At 46.2% G+C, this 22,266-nt stretch overlaps 1 long non-coding RNA gene across 2 annotated transcripts; it reads right to left on the bottom strand.

The window, feature by feature from the left end:
• Positions 1 to 9,138: 9,138 nt before the first annotated feature.
• On the bottom strand, positions 9,139 to 22,266 carry LOC149915904 (uncharacterized). Of its 2 annotated transcripts, none has more exons than XR_016471360.1 (3): positions 22,233 to 22,266; positions 16,317 to 16,437; positions 9,139 to 10,188 (listed from the first exon to the last, which is right to left on the bottom strand). It is a non-coding gene; the product is annotated as an uncharacterized LOC149915904 (long non-coding RNA). The 2 variants fall into 2 exon arrangements; XR_016471361.1 differs by lacking the exon at positions 9,139 to 10,188 and adding an exon at positions 15,522 to 15,841.

Raw genomic sequence — 22,266 nt, 5'->3', positions numbered from 1 at the left:
CTGCTGCATGGCACTATGAGTCCAAGTACCAGAGTGGAAAGAGACCATCTCTGAGTAATGCTCACAGAGCCGAGATGAGATTTTGGTCCAGCTGCTTCAAAGACAGCATGTGCTTCTATCTGGATTTCACTGGCAAATAATGGTATTGCAGCCATCACACCCACCACACGAGCCCAGCCACGACAAAGCCAAGCCCTGCACATGTGTTTGTGCATGCACAGATACCAGCCATCAGGATCTGCACCACAACACGATTGGGCCCCAAACCTGCACAAAATCGTATTTTAACGCATGAAGAATTAGTGACATCACAGGCCAGCTGGCATCAGGCAGGATGGGAAAGTAAGAGCAACTGCCAGCTCTGATGCACTGCACCTTGTATTGCATGAGCCACTGCACATCTAATGTGGCTCTGCTGCTCCAGAAAGAACAAGCAGCAGTGAGCACTGTAGATAAAGATGCTTTCAAACAGCAGATTTTCAAGACAGTCATTCTTTCAAGGATTAAAACATAAAGGCATCGCAAAGACACACATGGAGAAATTTAATACAAGCTCTAGTTTCATGGAGATAGAGGCAGCGGATGTGCTGCTCCCTCTCTCCTAGCAGCAGCAGGTGCTGGTGCTTGCACAAAGGTCCAGGGGTGGGGAAGGCAGGGGGCAGAGGGAGACACGTGCATGCAGAAGCCATAAATTAGAGCCCTGCAGACAGCAATGAGGCATGGAGCCAGCAGCCAAACGAAAGGTTACCACCAAATCCCACGGGGCTGAGTGATGCTGGCGCTTGGCTGTGAGAGAGATAACTTCACCAGAGGTATGGGCTGTGACTGGGGGAGATTGGGCAGCAAATACATCACCAGCCGAAGTGCTGGAGAAATGAGAGTTACGAAATTCATTTTGTGAAGCACCCCAATGTACAGCCATGGTGCATGGATGTTTTATTCAGCCAGGCACAAGAACTGAAAGGAAGGAACAAACCAACAAACTGGTACTGATGCTCCAAAGCCCGAACCACAAAGCTAGTTTGTGTCCCACTACAAAGCCCCATGTCCTGCTGAGCTGCACCTCAGCTGCCAAGCCCTGCTGCGTGCAGCTATTCTGGGAGCTGGAACAAAAGGCAGAACCATATCTTCTTGCAACCAAAATAAATATCTCCGCAATTGTTCATGAAGGTTTTCCAGCTGGGGAAAGGTTATGTTGTCTATGCACCTGCTGTGGGTTCCCCTGTATGTGGAAAGAATTTGCTGAGTGGCTGCAGGGTATTGGCTACCTGGCAGAGCCTCCACAGAGGAATGAAATTTTCAAAGCCAGGCTGGGCTTTATGGGAGGATCTGTGCAGCAAAAATGTGTGTGCAACACACATCCAAGCCCACTGATTCATGCCTCGGATTTATAGTTAACGTGCATTGTCTCTGGAAGAATTTGAGGCTAGTTTGTAAAGATGAGTGAGTAAAGGGTCTGAGAGTGTAGCAGGGCACAGTTCAGAGTACACTGCAGTGCCTTTGGTGTGGGTCGTGGTGAGTGCATGGTTCTGGGAGCAAGACATTGCAGCCAGAAAACACTTTTCTTCCTCACACGTCCATGAATTCCAGCTGCACTGGCAGTTCACCTCTGGCTTGAGAGCAAGGAGCAGGAAAAGGATTGGGCTCTTTTCAGCCCTATGGAGGCTTTTGGGTTTTTAATTTTCAAACTTCTACACAACCCTGAACTGAAACATCATGCATTAAAGAGGTGGCTTCTTAACGAGGTGCCTTCATAAAGAGGGCAGGCCTGTGTGACCAAGTTAACCCTGTGACTGATAGGGAGAATAAAGTAATGATTTGTCTGTGTTTTTTAAATAGCTTGAAACCATGATATGATTCTCCCTCAAAGCATAAATCCAGCCTGTATTTCATTATTATAGAAGGGGAGAGAGAGAGAGATTCCTGCAGAGATTATTGTATTTGTGAGACTGGCTTTTTTTTTTCCTCCCTGCACATGAACAGCCCATGTGAGACTAAGCACTTTCCATGTGACTAACTCATTCCCATGCTTGCTGTGTAACAGGGCATTTAAAGCATCAACAGGCAAGGTCAGAGCCTGTTTGTTGATGCTAACGTGAGGACAAACACTGCAGAAAAGATGAAGATTAAACAAGCCACATATATGTTGCCCCCACATCTGTTCCCTTTTGGGGAATTGCTGGGTTTGCAGGGATTCACCTCCTCCCCTGCCCCTCTGTTCTCTCTAACAGATGAGATACAGGGAAGCTGCACAACAGCTGCAGGGGAGGAAAAGCAAGCAGAGCCAGGTGCCTGTGGGTATCAGTGACACTGCACGCACAGGTATGGACACCAGGGAGAGCATCCTGTGTCCTGGAACAGCTCCACTACATCCTGCCCTCCTCCAGGGGCTGAGAGCTTCTTAATCTTCCCCCTCAGTATTTACTATTTAGATTAACTAAGTCTGGATAATTTGTACCTGGGCTCTGCCTGCCTTTTCTCTGCGCAGCTCTTTGCTTCGGACAGCAACTCTGATCAGACAAGGGCTGGGCAATCCCCTGCAGTAAAAGCAGGAGGTGAGCTGGGTCCTGTCCTGCCTCAAACTGGGATCTGAACAGATCTGCATTTTGGTTTTTTTGTTTGGTTGGTTTGTTTTTTTTTTTTGTTTTTGTTTTTGCTTTTAGTAGTTTTCTATGGCTGAAAAGAGCAGAGGAATCAGATTAAGGTACATATTTCAGGGTTATGAACCTTTTGGACAAGCATTACATTTTTAACCTGAACTGCTGTTGTTCCAGTAGGAAAGCTGATCTGACCACAAAAGAAGTGCAGAATAATCAGAGCAGCCCCCCAGCAACAGATCTATTGGTAACTTTAAAAGTTCCTTGGCCCAGTTGACTTCAGGTCAACAGGAGGTACAGCCTCAGGCACTGCGCAGTTCTTGGCACTATACCCAATGTACCCCCATTACTGCTGCAACAACATTAAACACTTTTTTTTTTTTAATGACTGCTGGAGCATCTTTTTAATCTTTTTTTTAACCTCCAAGCTGTACAGAAAGCAACAGCACAGGACCTCTCTGCAGCTCTCCTGGATGTTTATCATTGCCTGGGCAGAGACACGGCTGCAGGCTGCCCTGGGGAGAAGCCCTGACTTCTCCCATTCTGGAGGACAAATCAGTGAGTGGGCAGGAAGCAGTGAGAGGCAAACATTTATTGATCCACTGCTGGAAGTAGGAATGGGCTTCGCAGCATCACTGACAATGAGGGGCTGCTTGTACTGATTGAATCAAGTAAAATGAAGAGGAACAGATAAACAGCTTCTAGCAAAAAGAGAGGAAGGTGCTCAAAGCTTACATTACATAGATCCTGGTCTGTAGCACTTCTACTTTTGACTGGCATAAGCTTATATTTTAATCTAATGAAATGTAACAGAAATCCATGAAAATTGTTCAGACCAAATTGCAGCTTCCTTCTGATCCATGATTTTTAATGCAAGCAAATCTGTTTTCTCTCCATGTCCTCAATACTCTGTGCCATTCAGGAACAACTGCATCTTGCTGCAGAGGCTGCAGTGTATGAACCACAGTACCAACAAATAGATGGTAATGGTCAGCTGTACAGTCCACACGGACACCAAGTCACTAGATCAAGTGCCAGATAATTCTAGTTTTTACCAATCAATTTGATCACTGAGGTCAGAGTTAAGGAAGTGGATTTCCTGACAACTTTCTTACATCTCAGCTCACCTAGAATCCTGGGACGAGATAAGGGGCTGCCTATAGCTTCTCATGTATTTGGCTCTACAAAAACACATTAAAGCTAGCTAGATCTCTGCTACCCACAACAGCACTGACCTGCCTGCTGCCACCTCCCATATGTTTCAGCTGCTGGAGGACTAGCTGTGCAGCTGAACAGAATGGCAGTGGGATCAGTATAACTGCAGCAGACCTTTTTTTCTTTCCTCTTTGCAAACACGTTGAGAGTGATTTGTGTCTTTTAGCTTGGGGAGTAAAACTGAAACCACCGAGGGGTTAACACGTAGGACTGGATTTGAAATTAAGAAATGCTAACTCTGTCACCCTTGAACACAGTGGCTGCAGCAAGGGAAAGGTGAAATTATTTGGCAAGCAAGGAGCAAAATGAATGGCAGTTGAAAGGCAGCATTTTGATAGGCACTAATTATTAAACTGCAATTAGCACAAGGATGCAGTGATCTGTTCAAATCCCAGCTAAGCAAACAGGTAGAGGTTAAATACAAAAGCAAGTGCAGAGATGCCAACCTTGAGGCAGAAGCACAGCACAGGCAGGCACAGTACTTTGGACACACATAGAATCATCTGATACTGTGAGGCTTTAAAACTATTTCCTCCAATATAATGTAGGCTTCAATCACATTCCTCCACCATCGGTGACACATTTCAAAACCTGAGCCTCTCGCAGCAGCAAACCAAGGTTAAAAATATTGTGCTACTGAAAGGTGTCACCTTCCCTCTCCCACAAAGCTGTTCTCAAAGCTGTTCGAAGGCTGAAAGAGACCTGGAAACTTTTCTCTTTGCCTTGAGGGTGTAGTCAGCTTGTCACTGCATCCAAAAATAGTCCTCAGAGTATTGATTAACCTGTCGGAAGCAAGCAGCAATGAACTTGAGAGAAGAAAATGAAACCAAACAAAGCATTAGACTATGACTGCAAGATCTGGGTTAGGAGTAGCACAACATCCTTTGTTACAAGTTGCTTTATAAGGATCCTATAGTTCTATTTGTTCTCAGCCAGCAGCACTAAACCCATAAAAGTCCACTCAGCATGGTGGGAAGACCTTTCTCCTGGATAGAGATTCGCCTATTCAGTGATTTGCACCTGAATAATATTTCACAACTCATTTTTTCTTTTATGTAGTTTTTTGGTTTTTGGTTTTTTTTTAAATACAAGGTCGTTTTTCACATAATATGGTGTGCTATTTATGTAGATTTGAGTGTATAACATTTATAAGGATCATCACCAAGAAAAGTGTCCCTCGCTCAGGGAGAAGGTCCGGCCACACACGCAGAGTGGTACAAAATCCCACAGAACACACTCAAATCTCACGCTCCCATCTTCTTCCTGCAAGATTTTCTGATCTTCTTGCCTCAAGACTTTACCTCAAGATCATTGGCTGACTGTTTAAATCTGAGAGCTAACAAAGGTCAACCTACTCTCCTTAGCAGCATGGTTTCACTGGAGATCAAAGAGAGCGTATAGACTGCATGGAGCATAGAGAAGTGCAGCGTCAAGCGTGGATTCCTTCACAAACATTCCTCTGCTACCAGGAGAAATCCAATTACAATAGGGTTAGATACCTATAATCACATCAGCTTCATGATAAGTCTTACTGCTGTGCCTCGGTACCCAGCAATAAAACAACAATCAGTGTGTGCAAACACCACATGATGGCTGATCTCTGGCGTTATGACCTTTCTGGTAGTGCATAATCTCATCTGCCCTCACAAGTGGAGATAATTGCTAGATTAGATTAGTGCTCACATATTATATTGCATATCACGTGGATACTTTTCCAGTCTTATGGACACAGTAGGACTGGCAGGAAAAGCTCAGGCTGAGATCTGTGAGGAGGGATAGGAGACTGAGGACTGCCAAGGCTGCAGGAATGTTCAGATAAAGTCACCAATGAGAAGGAGGTCTAACTCTTTATCTTAAGACACATTCACATGCTTCCCTGAGTCAAGCGGCTTCAGCTGGAGCCACCAGTATGAAGTGCAGGAAGCAAATTGCTGAGTCTGGAGAAAGAAATTTCACATGTGGGAAAAAAAAAAAAATCTGAGAAGTCCAGACAAAACCAATAGTAATAGTAATAACCTTGCTGTTCTAGAGCAGGGCGATCACATGGAGGAAGCAGGGTAGAACCTGGAGCTCTAACAAAGCCAGCCAGGGATGCTGTGCAGAGAAGGCACAGCCATGGCATTACCTGGCTTCTTGCCCAAGCTGAACACACTCCTCATGTTGAGGTTTCTTCAGAAGCCAACCTGAGACCTCATAAGAGACAGTGACCAGACAGTGATCATTCTGGGTACAGCCAAACCAGTTCAGGCTTGCTGGGTGTGTTTATGATACAGAGCCTGCCTGCATTCAAATCTAAATTCCATCTACCAGATAGTTGGGATGCAGGTCCCTGCATAAGCAGCGTTTGCAAAATTGTGTGAGGAAAAGTCTGCCACCCATTAGTGTGAAACCCTAATGGCAAGGGGAGATGTGTTCAATATGCTCACACCCACTCCACCACCACCAGCCTTGCACTGCTGACACACGGCCAATGAGCAGACAGGCTGACCAGACTCCTTCCTAAGTCCCAAAATACAACGCTGCAAATGTAGGCTGCCTGTGCTCTCGATAAGGGCTGTCCTGGATAAATCAGATAGCCTGTCTGTGCAACACAGTTTGTTTTTGCTGACAGAAGTTTGAACAGATGCTACATGGCTTTAGCTCTGAAGATGTGCATTTCCTCTCTGCCTGATACAGCTCTTGAAACTTGCCTAGGTTTTGGGAGATACACAAGGAAAATAGAACCTGTTCTTTCGATTTAGAAATCCCTTGTTGCTTTGTTCTGGGGGAAAAAGCTGTTAGATGCTAAGAAGACACAGCAAATTCCTAAACGTATAATCTCCCAAGAGAACCAATACACTTGCAATGTCACGAAGACAATAGTTAAGCAGACAAAACTTTTGCTGTAGTGGGATTCATGCCAGCTCTCCACAGTCTGGGTCCACCAGGAATATCCTCTACAGCGTCTGCAACCTGAAGGCAGCAGAACACCTAGCGCAGTTCTGACAGTGAATGGGAACTAATTAACACAAGCTGTATAATCTTGTCTTCTTTTTTAGTGATCACAAGATCACAGCTGTACCAGCAACAAACTAACAGAGCCTTGCAGACTTCTAGAGAACATCAGCAGCCTCATTTCACAAAGGTTGAAACAGACTTGAGCTGATGCTATCCAACAACAGAGACCTCTGGCATTCAATTCAGCCAGGGTTTGCCCTTAGGAGTTATAAACAACCATGGCAAAGTCTTAGCACAGCCAAAGGGCAGCCAGCAGGGAGCTGTACCTCCAGGAGCAGCAGTGCTTCAGTCACACCAGATCAGCCCTGCTTTCCATTTGAGGGTAGTAGCTGCCTCCACAGAACCTCCACCTTGACTTTAATCTTGCTCGTGAAGGACTGGTGTTCAAAACCTATTCCCGCCCCCAATATCTCTGTCTCTCAAATGATCTGAGGAGAGAGCTGGAAAAGAAATGGTCTTAAAATGCTGGTGTCTGCATCACCTCATAGAACCTGATGGCAGATTCAATAATATGTTTTGCATGGAAACCTGGCTGCAGGTGGGCGAGTGCTTTGCTATAATGTAAAGAGTGCATATGGGAAGGAGGGGGCAGGCAGCCTCCTTTTGTTTGGTTTTGTTTTTGGTGGTTTTTTTTTCCTGTTTGAAGATGAAGGGGAAAATACACCTGCCAAAGAAATGAACCTGGGCTGTGAATAAATGAACTCGCAGAAGGAAGGAAACATTTGTTTAGCTCCCTTCCTCTGTATGCTACACCTGGCTGCTAAAGCTACTGCAAAATTTCTAACAATCCTACCAGGCTATTTGCATTTAAATCGCTTTTCCTGGCATTATGTAAATCCCTCATAGAACTGAAGTTTTCTGTTTCTCTCAGGGGCTGCACCCAGTGCTCTGCTCCCAGTGCTGCCCCACTCTCCTCCCACTGCTCCACTGGGTTATGCCAGCACCGTATGGAACTATGTATGAAACTCCAGCTGTTAGGGGTTTGGACCTGGAACAACAGAGGTGATACATGCAGACTTCCCCTATCTGCATAATAAAATCACATCACCAATTAACTCATTGCTGGCTCTAAAAGAGCAGGCACTTTGATCCAACACGCACAAAATTCAGAAATGTTTTTTACAAGGGAGTGTTTCCAAAGTGATTCTTCTGTGGTATTTTCAGGACTGTATATTTAAGGATTCTGCTGCCTTGGACAGCAGAAAGGAAGGCTGCTGCTTCCACCACTGAGGAAGTTGTGCGGATAGTTCTAAATACAGAAGGTTACATTTTTCCCCCTCTGGGAATTTGAGAGAAATGGATGTGGAGTATCAGTCTTGCAGCTCTCGCTCCAGTTTAACTCCAAACACAGAACTCTTATGTGAAAACACCTACATTTGAGCAAATACTTGATTTCATACTGAAATTCTGTAACCTTGGCTTGGAATGGTGGTTGAAAGGAATAGCATAACAGCAATGGTGTCTAAAAATTGCAGGCCAAAGGCAGATATAGGGCAGTGTCAGCTGTGCATTCTGGGGCCTTGAGTAAAGACAAAGAAGACAGGGAGCAAGTAACCTCTGCCTGAATTAGAGACTTGCCTGGAGAAGTCTCCAGCTCCTACTTAAATCACCACAGCACCAAGGCTTTCCTAATTAACTTCATACAGTGCCTACAGACTGCAACCCAGATGAGACATAGCACAGAGAGGCTACAGCTCAAACTCTTTTGATAGGGAATATTCAGGCGCTCTTGACATGCTTCATTGCTTGGCCAGGGGGAGCTTTGCAACACAACAGCATTTCCCAATCTCGGGTTACCCAGAGAATGGCCATGTGTCAGGGACATTCCCAGCTGGTCAGTGGGGTGGGCTGCTTCCTATAGGAGCAAAACAGGGACATGCCAGCAGAGAGCTGGGTGTGAGCCAGGGCTTGGATATGGCACCATGAAGTGATCTGGATGCTTGGGTGGGCGCAAGCACCTTAATTTGGAAAAAGAATTAAAACCTTGTTATTATATCCTCTTAATGCCTTCGTAAATGAAAGAATAAATGTCACAGCTTGACAGCAGACACCCCATCAGAGCACATCCCTTGGTATGCATCAGTCCTATTAAACACACCATTCTGCAGCCCTCTGGTAGCTGCAATGTACTTTTCACCCTGCACTCTAGGTAATATCCCTTGGATTTATGATAAGGTTTAGTCTCTTCCAAGCAAATCACTAATGTTTGTCGAGTACTTGAAGATCATCTGTTGAAAAGCTCTACGGAGCCATGATCTATTATGTCTTGGTTAGAAAAACACAGTCGCTGAACAGGAAGAACAAAAGAATGAGTTGCAGACCCCCAACAAGCATTCAACACAAGTTAATTTGTTCAGCAGCTGTATTTTCCTGAGACAGATTGCATATTTCCATTGTTAAAATAAAAATGTCCACTGAGTTTGCATTCTCTATGTTTTACACTGCTGCCAGTCTAGTCTAGTGAACAAATACAATTCCTTTAATAAATATGAGACCCACTTGACTAATTTTTCTTTGTCCAAGCAAAAAAATGAATGAAGCCAGAAGATACATCTTCCCCCTCCTAGAAAAAAAAAAAAGTGGAAATCTGGCACCTGGCAGGGCTAGGGACATGTGAGCCATGGCTGCCATGTGTCCCCAAACCACCCACACTTGGTGCCACACCACAGCCATGGATGGATGGAGCCTGCCCTGCAGCCCCTGTGGTGCTGCTGCCTCTCTTTGTAAATCACAGACTTGCCTCCTGTTCACTTTTTAGCCTGGAGGTGAATCATTTGGGAAAATCTGATAAAATCCATTCAAACGCAGTTCAACTATCAAAGCCTGAAGAAGTCTTGGTTAACTTTTAAGTTCACCCAAGTTTGACCAGAGCTCACATGACTGAAGCAAGTGAGTGTTTGTTTTAACTCCAACAGAGTTGCTCTGGACTTAGAACCTATGGAGAATTAGGTCCATAAACATACCCTGCATTAATGAGCGGAGACGCATTAAGGGCAGAATTTGGGGGGGGGGGGGGGGGGGTGGAAATACATCACAGAAAGCACCATGCTTTTGGGGAAATGGCAGAGGAAAAGAATGTGCTGCATTGAGATCATTGGCTCCAATGAGGAGGGCTACTTCCTTTGGAAAGGAATTTTGAAGACAGCAGTGGTAAGATGATGCTGATGCCCACAGCATGTCTGAAATGCAAGCTCATCCTCCAGCCCCAAAGCGCCTCATGTTGGGAGAGCAGGAAATCTGCTCTGTGGCCCATGTGGGACAAGAAGGACACCAGCAGTGAGGACATGAAGGCAGAGAGCTGTCACCATGCATCTCTCTGTGCATTCGTTGCTGTCAGGCAGATAAATCCAGGCTTTTCTCAGGAAATACCCAAAGGGTGCTGCAAGGTGAAAGGATACAGGATGCTGAGCTACAGACACACAACCCGCCATGCACAATGCATTTTTGTCACAGTGCCAGGCTCCAGGCTGTTCCAACCCTTCCCCCAAGAGGCAGGTAAAGCCATATGTACAGTTTTGTGGAATTCAATTTTTTTTTTTTTTTTTTTTTTTTTTTTTTTTAAAGGTAACATAAGAGCCCTACGTACTTGACAGCCAACATCTCTAGAAGCAACCTGTGCAAAGGGTGCTCTGCATCCTGGATGTGATGCTTGCAATTGTGTCCAGCAGCCTCCCATGTATAACATTTATATCCAGCTGCAGAATAAACTCTTTTCTATAATCCAGCCGCAAGCTGTTGAGCAGGGCAGCCCTAGACTAGATTTTGCTGCTGTTGTGGAAAAGGAAGAGCATGTCTCATTTTATTAGACTACTAGAGCAAGCCTGCCATATCATAAAAATTTAAAAATAGTGCAGAGTGCTACCTTACATAAAACACTGCCCTGAGCTGCATTCTATTCGCAGCATCACATCCCAAAATATACAGAAATCCCAGTACAAGCTGTGGACCAATAGAGATCTGATGCTGACATTTCAGACACACACACACACCTTCCACACCAAGTATGCATGCAAAATCAAAACAAAATGACCATTTTCTGTGCAATTGAACAGTATACCCAACCAGCCACAACAATCTTTCATTCCACTCAACTCTCACTTGCAAGCCTAATTTAATTAACTGGATTTTTCAAAGACGCCCAAGGGAATTGTGCCCTTCAAAAAAAAAAAAAAAATCACTGGGACTTGGCTTCCCCCACCATCTGTGCTTTTGAATAGCCTCTTCAAACCCTCTACGTGGGAAGGAATGGACCCTATGAATACCTGGGATGCGTAACAGCCCTCTCATTGCATCACTGGTGCCCTGCACTCTGCTTCTCAGTGCTGCCCTATTTCACAGGGGTCCTGTAGGTCTGTGGATTGGTGCTCTCCAGGACTGCAGTCCCTCTTTCACAGGGCCCCTTCAGGTGCTACCTTGGAGGCTCTGGGTGCTGCTCGCCCATTGTTTGGACTTTGTGGAGCCCCACATCTATCCCACTGCAGCAGTGAAAGCACATCAGAAATGTCACTGCCAAAATATTGTCATTTTTCATGCCTGCAGCCGCAGAGAGGTTATCATCCTCAGGCTGCCTTCAGTCTGTTTGTTGTCTTCCTATCCTTTCCACAAACATCATCATCTCCCTCCCTGTATTTAAACTAACCCCAAATATTTTGACAGAACCGGGATAGGAAGCAATTACGCTTGCAGTTACACTGGCATATCAAAGGGGACGGCAACCTCTCAGCCTGACACAGCAGCAACCACAACAGCATTTCTGCCAAGTTTTTATTCCCATTCCTCTTCCAATAACTTTACCTATCTACAATCTTCACAGGCAGTGGAGAAAACCTCTTGGTCTGACCACATGATGATGCTGTCACATGAACCTTTGTAGCTGAACCCTCAAATACAAACTTCCAGGACACATTGGCCATACAACCTCAAATCCAGTATCACATCACACTGTTCCCGTGACCAGCCTGGCACCAGCAAGGAGTTATTTTGGGTAGGTTGGGGTCTGCTTGGCTACACTACATGCTGATGGATATGAAGTTAAACACAGATTAGCCATGCGCCCTCACAGCAATGAAAATTAACCATTTACTGGGTTGTGTTGGCAAGAGCAAAGCCACATGGCCAATGGAAGGAGCCATGCCCCTCTTGTAGCTCCAATGGGTCTGCAGCCAAGTGCTGAGAGGGAGTTCTGAGTACAGAGGGGACGAGATTGGTACAGAGACATTGGGGCCAGTACATGCAACATGCAAGCCCAGGCTGTGAGAGCCAAGAGGATTTTTAGCATTCAAGAGAAATGTCTGGGGAAGGCTGATTGCAGTCTTCCACAAGCTAAAGAGAGAATAAGAAAACAGAGTCTGGCTGCTCTCAGAGATGGACAGGCAGGCAGTAGATAACAGGAAACAGCCATCAGTGACAATAAGGACAATTCTGATTGGATATCAGAAAATAATTTGTGAGTGCCTACACTGCCTGGAGCATCCATTCTACCTATATGCTTGGAGGCATTCAAAGCTTGACCAGGCAAGGTTCTGAGTAACCTGATCCAACTTAGAAGCTGACCTTGCTTTGAACAGCACGTTGGATGAGGTGACCTCCAGAGGTCCCTTCCAATCTAAGTCATTCTATGATTTCCTGGAAAAAGTTCAGATGTGGAAGTTATCTTAAAAGCACTTCTCTCAAAACTTCAGCTAAAACTGTAAAGCACTCCAGAGGCTGTAGCAATTCTGATAAGGTGTCTGTTATCCACAGCTGACTTCCCAGGAGAACAGCTCATGGGACTGCATGCTGCAGGACAAGAGGCCCAGCCCTGGTTCAGCATGCCATCACCCAGACGGATCCAACTCAGTGCAAACAGTGCTCCCTCAGCTCTTCTCTAATAACAATAGGGTGTTGGTTTTTTTTTTTCCCCAAAGAGTTCAGTCTACAGAGCTATCACAACAGCAGCTCTTCCCCCTGTCAAATCCACTTTTTGAAAGCCATGAAAAACGAAGAGGAGAGATTATGGAGGAATGCATCTGCACAAAAGTGGGACCAGAATAAATGTGTTTCTGTTGCAGGGCTGGGAGGGGAGATTGGGCTGCTGTGGGGATTAAAGAGACCCCAATCCTTTGGGAAGAGCCACGTGTTCCCTGGCAGGAGCATCTCTCCTGTCATCCCCCAGGCTCTGTGATACACTGTTCTAATGGCACTTACTTCCTCAGGAGCTGTGCCATAAGAAGAGGAATTTGGCCACAAGAGCACAAGACATCCATGGGATGCAGCCCAGTGGTGCTTGCCTTAGTGCAGGTACATCTTCACCTGCACTGATGCCTTCTGCAATAAATACTTTCTGCTTCAACGCAAATTCAGTACTCCAAAAATAACTGCAATTACCCAAGGAGCAGAGGAGCCTATTTACAAGATTTAAAGGGAAAGAGGAAAGAAAATCTTATAGAAAAAAATCTTGCTACACCTGGGCCTCAAAATACAAAACTGGAGAGAAAAGAGGCAACTCCATCCTGCTCGTCTGTTGGAGGAAGCACCTCTGTGTTCATGCCTTGCCTGACCCAACCAAAAGAATTGCTGAAGTTGAATGGCAACAAACTATTATGTGAAAACCAATTGTTCTTCCTGAGCAAGTGATCTAAAGGTAGGAGGGGACTCAGGCAATATTCACATCTGCAAAAGTTTGAGTCATCACTGAGCATGGGGAAAGAAAGCATTAAAAAGTCACGGGTGTTACTTTTAAAAAGTCACACATACCAGGAAATAATATTTAAAAATAATAAACTTGCTACAGTAGCAGCAATGATTGCTGTCTATCCAAGTGGTGAATAATTCAGAAGGTACCTGCTTCATTCAGGATCTCAGGGTATTTTCATACCTGCCAGAATTTTCTGCTGGTAAATAATGCATCTGTGGTATTCAAACACACATGATCCCCAATTAATAGTAAAGATTAAGCAGGGATGAATTTGAAATAAGGGAAGTCTGAGGAAGGAAAATTCCTATTGAGCTGTTCGGGGCTTTTTGTCCTTCCTGTGTTCCCCCACAGCTGGGTGCTAGAGCCTCTCTGGCAATGAGCAGCTAGCACAGCTCCTTAGCTCAGTGCTGGCCTACAAAATAAGTCACAATGGGTTCCAGAAAAGCAAATAAGCAGTGCATGAGACAAAACAGGAAACAAACCATCTAACAGTGCTGATAGCCCCACGCTTGCATTGATCTATTAAACAGTGATGACCTGCATGTTGCAAGACTGGAAAGTAATTGTGTAGATAACGCACGTTACAGAGGGGGAGCAAGCTGAAGGCTTTCATTTAAATTACTGAACATTGGTGATTTGGAGAAAATGCCTGCTGAACCTCTGAAGGCTGTGCATGCAGCTCCTGCCCAAAGCAGGGCGAGCCAATGGGCAGCACTGCAGGTTCACAAGAGACCTCTCCAAATGCCCCCTCCTGTTCCCCTGACTGTTTCTATCCCATCTCTGAATGTTGAGAGATTTACAGCTGCGGAAAGAGGATAAGCACCTCCTCTGGTTTGTATGGTGGTTTTAGGAAATTTCCTTTATCAGAGTGGAGATGCAGCTATGTCTCCAGAAAAGAAGCCTAGGAATGGAGAAAGGAAGCAAGAACCCAGCCCAAGAAAGCAAGAGTGCACAGTGCCCTGGAAGTTAATCCATAAAGACAAAGAGAGGCCTATTTTTTCCTTCTGTACTATCTGAATTTTTCTTGAATCAGGCTTTATTCCCTGTGAATTTTCATCTGATAACATCTGTTCACTGCAGGGAGGGCACAGAGCACTGCAAACACCAGCAGCAGCACTGCATGTCAACCCACACAGCAGGAGCAGGGACACAGCACTCATGATCTGTCTGTAAACCAGCCCTATTTCAAGACCAGGCAGAGACCTTCACAGGGCACAGGCCACCCTTCAGCCACCTGAGCTTTCCTGTGCCACTGGGGACATGTGGAGCTGAGCTCAGTCCCCTGATGATGCACTGCAAGCACTGGTGCAGCTCCTCTCCTTCTGTACCACAGAGAGCAGCACCTCTGATCTCAGGGTACTTTGCCTAAACTTTTCAAGCCTTGGATTTCTTAAATAGTTTGTTTATCATGCTGCTGCAGTTACTATTGTTCCTAAATTGTTTTTCTTATTAAATTAAAAATATTTTGAGTCAGAATAAACTCTCCTTTGCAAGCACATCCGCTAGCGATTGGCTGGCAGCAGAGGGGAGAGTGCAGGCACAGGGGAGGGAAAGCAGAGGAGAATTACACGGTTTCAGATTCCTGTAAACAGAGAAACATTTTTCCAGTCATCAGCCTGAGTCTAGTGGAAATAGAGCTTCAGTTTCCTCCTGCTAACACTGAGGATCCGGTGGCACTGCTGCTGACATGCCCCCATTTTCTCTCCTGCAGTTGCTGGATGCAGCTCAGCCCAGCACGCCAGCATGCATTGCTGCTGTTTCCCTCTCCTTGTGCCTCCCAGCTGCCCTGCCTGCAGCCCAGCACTGCACTACGGGAGGCCCCAAAGCAAATCCACTCCCCTCTGTTCCTGCTGCCCAACTCCACAGGTACGAGAGCAACTCAGAAGCAGGTTTAAGGATTGCAGCTGAACAGACATAGAGGGCAGCCCCAAAGCCTCCCCCTGCAGCTCCCACGATGCCAGCATCTCCTTGCTCAGCCTCCAATTGGTGCTTCTTGCATTAGCCGTGCGTGGCATCCTCATGTTCTGTGTAAATACAGCACCTAGTGCACATGTAGCCTCGCTGCACTAATGGTATATTTAGTAATCTGCACAGTGCAAACACAGGGAGTTGCACCTCAGCCACTGTCACCAAAGATTTACACATATTTTTCAATCAGTTAATGTCAATATTTTCCAGTGTGGTATGCAAACACTACTCATTTCAGAGGAATATCCTCTGACCTGGATCCTCTGCCCGCTGATCCTCAGCGGTTTCCCACCAAGCCATAAGACAACACCATTCAGTTCTGCCTGTGAAAGCTGATCAGCAGGTGAGAGTTTTCCAAATGCACCATCGAATGCTTCCCTGGAAGAAGCTGAGTATGAAAGAACATTAGAAATGACGAGAAGAGCAAAAAAAATGTGTTGACGCTCACTTAAACATGTGCAGTAATAATATTAATTTATATCCTTTGCATATTGCTACTGCCAGGTTTAGTATCCATGCATGTACCATTCATAAATACTGTTCATGCACAAAGGGCGAAGACTTATAGCTCTGCATTTGCTGACAGTGCCAGCTGACACATTTAGCAGGAAGCAGCCTGGTGGTTAAAGCTGCTGTCTGGGCACGGGTGGAGGTTGGGTTGTTCTTGGCTGGGCTGCAGTCCCGCTGTGTCACCTTGGTGAGATCACCTCAGCCACAAAGCTGCCAGGACAGCGTGTTCAGAGTCACCCCGCAGTCACCAAAAGACCCATAGAAGTGACCTTGCACCTCTGCATGCCTATATACGTGTTTAGGTACAGCACAAAGGGCTGGCTAGAATAGATCTGCTCAGACATTCAAGTTACCTCCCAGAAGCTTTTGCTGGCAGGGGTGCTATGCGGGCTGTGATAAGATCTCCCTGCTGTCACACAGCTCTGGATGTGCTCAGGGCAAGCAGCGGTCTCACCAAAAGTATCCCTGATGCACCTGTCAAAGATTACAATTAACTCATGACTGTTTGATGGCTGATGCTAAATGAGTTTGGCTCCCATCCAGTTTCCATTGGGCAGGCATCTCCATCTCAGAACACAGCAACATTTGGCGTTTATCATCATCTTGGCTGGCACTGCTACCCAAGGCTTCTTATGGGATGTGTCAGGAGAACAGGCTCGCTCCTCCGACCCAGATTATGCATGTAAGCAGGGCAGTATAGAGGAGCCTTTTGTTGTTAATTGCATTTAACTTCCCTCTTGGAGACAGATGGAAGGGTTTGTGTGACAGCATCTCTCACTAACGCCAAACTCCTCATGTTCTATCTGACAATTCCCAAACCGACCTCATCCTAACACGAGGAGTTTGCTCACAAAGACTGCACTACGAGCTCTCCCAAAATGCTTAGATTAGCACAATGTGATTCAGGAACTTCCTTTGTTACCAGCCCTCTGCCCCTGTCAGCACATTCACTTGATATTGTTTTAAGCTTCATCCTTGCATGAGGACCAAGCCGAACAAAACAAATCTGATAGCAATGCTTCCATCATTGGCAGCCCTGTGTTCCCAGTGTGCTTTTAAGAGCCATGGCAACACAGCTTTCAAAGGGCTGCCTCCCTCCCACCCATCCCATTGCTACTTCTGGACCAAACATGGGGACAGTGATGTCCCTGGGCCCCAGGGGATGGAGCTGTGAATGCAGGCAGGGCACTTCATGCTGTGTGCGCCAGCAGCAGGGAGAAGGAAAAAGCAAATGTGGGTGTGCACACATACATTGGTAGCGCAGTTTGGGAGGAGAAATAGGGGAAACTCATCTCTTCAGAGAATCAGATGTGGGGGTCCTGGCACTATGTCTGTCCTGACTGCAAAATGTAGATGATGGGAGGGTGTCTGGCTGGCTGCAAGCACAGAGTTTGCTGTCAGATGTCTGTGCAGTTTCACCCAAGAGCCTCTCCTGCCTATAACCTTGAGTGCCATATACCCCTCCATGAAAGCAGGGGCTTCAGCTCCCACAGGTCTCCAGCCACCTGAAGGACAAAGGTGCATCCATGATGCTGGGCAGGACAGCTCCTAAGGGCACTCCAGCATAAAGCCAGACTCCCACCTGCTCAAACCCTTCCTCCTGCACAACCCCCAGCTTCAAACCCTTATCCTGGAACACGTCAGCACCCAGCCAGCAGGAGGGAAATGCCAAATTTGTAGCAGATTGGAGTTTATTTTTAAGCAGTGTCAAAATAAAAGCAAACAAAGCAACCTTCCCAACACACACACACACACAGAAGAATGAAGTCAGCTCATAGAAACAATAAGCCCAGCACAACACCAAGACCTGGGGGCTCCCAGTGCTGGTCACAGCCTCCACATGCTGTCTTCCTCCTTTATCAGTTGGCACAGGGGCTGTTGTGGCTGTCAGCACCAGGACACAGCCCTGCAGGCTGCCATGCAGCACCTGGTGCACACCAGGCTCCATTCCTTCTCTGTTCTGCAAGCACCCCATTTACTCACTGTTTTTAAAATGGGATGACAGCATGTATGAGACCATAATCTGCCCTCACTGAGGATGTGCCCTAGTGCTTTCCAGTTCTGTTACCTTCCTTGCATCTCTGCAGGTGCTTCCAACTCAGCTTCTATAGCAGGATTAACTAGCTGTATTTTAAAGCAACATTCCTAACCTCTATAAAATAAAAAAAATCCCTTATTATGAGTTTAAGCCATGGCAAAGCCCTTAATAAATTATCTGGCCCACTCCTTTATGTTTTCTCTTCCTCGGTCACCCATTTTCCTTAGGAAACCCAAGGTGAGGAAGCAGTCCTAGGTGGCAGTGCTGAAGAGGACAAAGCTGTCCCCAAATTCTGGGGTGCTCATCCAAACAAGGAGGATTTTTTCCCCTCAAAACAAACAACTCAGATATTTGCCAAGGTGAACTCCATCTGTGTGAATCTGCTACAGTCAGTGCTGACTGCAATGGCATAAAGTTGGATGTGCTGAACACCTGGAGGGATGGCAGGTGAGGAGCTCCTGGGGCAGAATGCTCCTTCACACGGCCAGAGTTGCCTGTGCTGGAGACAGGAAGGAGGAGCTTGGCAACAGCCAAGCCCAGCCTAGCAGCAAACATCTGCAGTATGTAAAGAGAAATACACGTGCCTGGAAGCAGCAGGACAGAGGGTGCAGGCTGTCCCACACCCAGCTGCCTCCTCTTCCTCCTCCAGTCCATTGGAAGCCCTCAGGGAGAGCTCACAGCTGGCAGGTTTCAGCCCAGGTCCCTGCCCTGGCTCAGCTGCATACCCACCACACACAGCCCTCACATCGCACTGGCATCCCCACAACCCATCCCCTTGGGTCACCCCGTGGGTAGAGGAGCACTGAGCAACATGGGTACATTTCTATGGGCCCCAGGTATTTGCAGCAGCAAACTCACAAAGCAAGCAGAACATGAATTACCTCCTCATTAAGCTCCTGCCTTGTGCTACTGAGGCACATAAAGAGCCACCAACGTCACATCCCAGCAGTGTACAAAGCTGTCTCCATGCTGCATAAATCATGCATAGCCACGTCATCTGTTGGAGATGCACAAAGCCACATCACTAATTATGCTGATGAGTACAGCATTACCTGCAGGATGCAGCTGCCGTTAGCAACGTACATGTAGTATGGCATATGCCTCTAGATTTGAATGTTACAGCTCTGATTTTTGCCTCCTTCAGTACATGGCAGCTTATACATCTAGAAGAGGGTGCTGGGACTCTGCATTCAATTAACAGTGACAACTTCTGCTTTATCCCTCTGGAAAGAAACCACAGCATCAAATGAGCCCATGCGAGACCCCAGATGAGTAAGTCCCAGATGTCTTATTACACACAGGCTTTTCATAGCCTATTTCCAACTTGGAAAGTGACTTACAAAGCTAAAATTACCCCTTATCTACTGATACTACACAACATCCATTAGCCAGGCACAGGATTGCTAGGACAAAACAAGAGCTTACAGTTAGGGCACTCCTAAAGTATTTTGAAACAAAGTTCACACAGAGGCCCATGCAAGCACACAGGACAGAAGCTGTGTGTGCCCCTCCTGTGCAGCAGCACAGGAGCCACATGAATGAGTGTGCCAACAATACTAGCAACGTATCTAGCAAAAGCCAAGGTCCAGTTTGAAACCTATACATCTATTTATGGTAGCAAGGCTCTGTGTAGACTTGTGTTCTCCCATATACCTGGTTCCATCTTTAAACGGCATGGAAAGAACACATCTCCAGTTGTGCTGCTTCCCCTCACAGCATTATTTGCTTTAGTGCCTGTCCTTGGCATCATTCATACTCTGCTGACACCAGTTTTTAGGCTGTAGGTAATGCTTGTGCTGCACTATAGCAAACTGAGCATAATGCACCGGAGTACTCTGCTCTCTCCTGAACTTGCATTCACCTGGAAAGTTCATTGCAAAGGCAAGTGATACAGAGAAGAGACTGCTCCCAGATTCAAAAGCTAGAAGCTCAAAATGATGGGGAAAGAAGAAAATTAAGTTTATGCAAACAAGAGGTGGCCAGGACTGAGGTGCAAGGCAAAAAGGTCTCCCAGTCGATCCCTGTTCACATGGAAGCCAATCCAAGGAGATGCACTGATAGATACGAACATCTTGACCATCAGCTACCCCCATTAGACCTAAGGAATTATCCAGACTCAAACACAGAACTCTGACAACCCATTTCAGATGGCACAGTTTGGCTTTCCAGCTCCACACAGTTATTTTCTCCCCATCCACCTACTCAAAGCACAACCTAAGAACACAAAGGTCATCCTCTTCCAAAACCATAGGCAGAGCTATACATCTCTGACATCTGCTTGCTGCTCCATGTTCACTCTCATTACAGTAGCACATAAATCTCTGGAGAATTACAGGGGAAATCAGGTGCTTGCTGTCCTCAGACATTTCCTAGAGTGCTCAATAAAGGGACAGCACATCTCTGGTACCAATATATTGCCTGGGAACTTTGAAAGCAGTATAAATAAATGAGTCTAGCACATATTACCAGGAATAGAATGGCAGAATGCATTTTATATGGATGAAGTTGAAAAACCTTCAGAGCTAACGGCTTGAAGTGATTAGGAAAGCTGACAGAGCACCATAGATGTGACTTTGTCTTCTTCCTTCCTTGTGGAGACAGCATTGACTGGCTGGCCTCTGGGTTTGCCCAGAGCTGGAAGTAGCACAGCACATGGCTTGCTGTGCAGGCAGCCTGAGCACCCAATGAGCTCGGCACTGGGTGTGCAATTTTAGTATGCTTAAAAATAGAAAACAAGCTTGAGAGCCATGTGATACAAGCACTGATCCCTCAAAAATAAACTGCAGGCTTCTCTGTGGCCCACGTGTGCCCAGAGAGTGGGCTACCAGAGGTACAGTCACGAAGTAGGGGGCTTTCATCACCTCCACACTCCCAAAACATATCAGAAGCCCAGGAAAGTGAATGGACTTTGAGACCTGCAAGCCCACAGCCATTTCCCAGGGTTAACCATGCTCAGCTGAGCACCAGAAAGAGGGCTGAGGCAAATGCCAAGGGTTGACCGTGGCTCTGGGCAAGGCAAACACTTGCTTGGCAATCTTGGGTTCCTCCACCTCTGCCACATGGAGCAGGCACACTGACAACAACCACACATTTTCAAGAAATAAAGACAAATTCCACCAAGCATCTCCAAATTCTGCTCTGTCACTTTTCCTATGTTTTACATTCTGTGAGCATAAGCAAACACAACAAAAGATAAAGGAAGAAGGGTTTTTTTTTCCTCTTTCCATTCCCAAAATACTAAAGAGGATCTGCTGAGAAAGAAGCAGCTATCCTGAGAGCATGCACAGCCTCTTTGCAGGAGCCCTGTGCTAGGGCAGGTACACAGCTGTGTGCGCACACAAGCCTAGCCTGACTCAACAAGAAATGACTGAGATCCCAAGTTACACACAACCTGTGCCCTAAACGTGGCACAGCTCCTGCAATGCCAGCCATGCAAAGCTCCCACTTCACTTGGATGAACCCCACAGTGGTTTGAGGATGGAGCGCAGCCACCCCTCAGCATGCCAACTTACTGGCCTGGCCCTACAGCTCCTTCTGAGGTCATGGGTAGCAGGACAGGCTGGCTACTGACCTGCCTTCGAGGCTGAGAAAATGAGATCCATTAGAATATACAAGAAGCTGAGAACAAAGCAATATTATCTTTCTGTCTGAGCATCTAAACACCACTGATCTGATAAGGGCACATTGCTCCAACATGTCTGCAGAGAACGAGTGGAAGCTTTCTTCTTCCCATACATTCCCACACACTCACTGCAACAAGTAGACAGATAGGTTAGTATGAATAGCAGCCACCTCACTTCCCCTGTCTGGATGGTTTGAGTCAAGCGTTCACAAGGAGAACTACCATAACAAGATGTCCTGATGCACTGCAAAGAACATGCAGCAAAACAGCATCCTCCCTCCAAAGCCATTACCCAGACAGTATTTGCATAGAGGAGGAGAAGCAGCTTGAATGAGTACGTTCAAAAGGGTGCCACTACATCACTGAGGTGTATTAACTCACACAGAAGCGTATTTTGTGTGAGTTCAGCATTTTCTCAGCAACACAACAGGTGAAATGAAAATGCAGTACCTTGAAGGAGGGATTGATCCCTATGATGCAATGGAAAGCACAACAGCAACAGTAGAATAGCAAACTCCTAGGCTACAGCAAGTAAGAATAAGCCCAAATACAGAAACTAGGAACACAAAAAAAAAAAAACCAAAGAAAAGAAAGAAAAAAGCTGCTTACCTTCAGAAAGCCTCAGGTAAGCAAGGTTCCCCAG

This window comes from Phasianus colchicus, chromosome 15, assembly GCF_987193195.1.
Source record: "Phasianus colchicus chromosome 15, bPhaCol1.hap1.1, whole genome shotgun sequence".
NCBI classification, from domain to species: domain Eukaryota; kingdom Metazoa; phylum Chordata; class Aves; order Galliformes; family Phasianidae; genus Phasianus; species Phasianus colchicus.
This window is presented reverse-complemented; position numbering and strand designations above follow the sequence as displayed.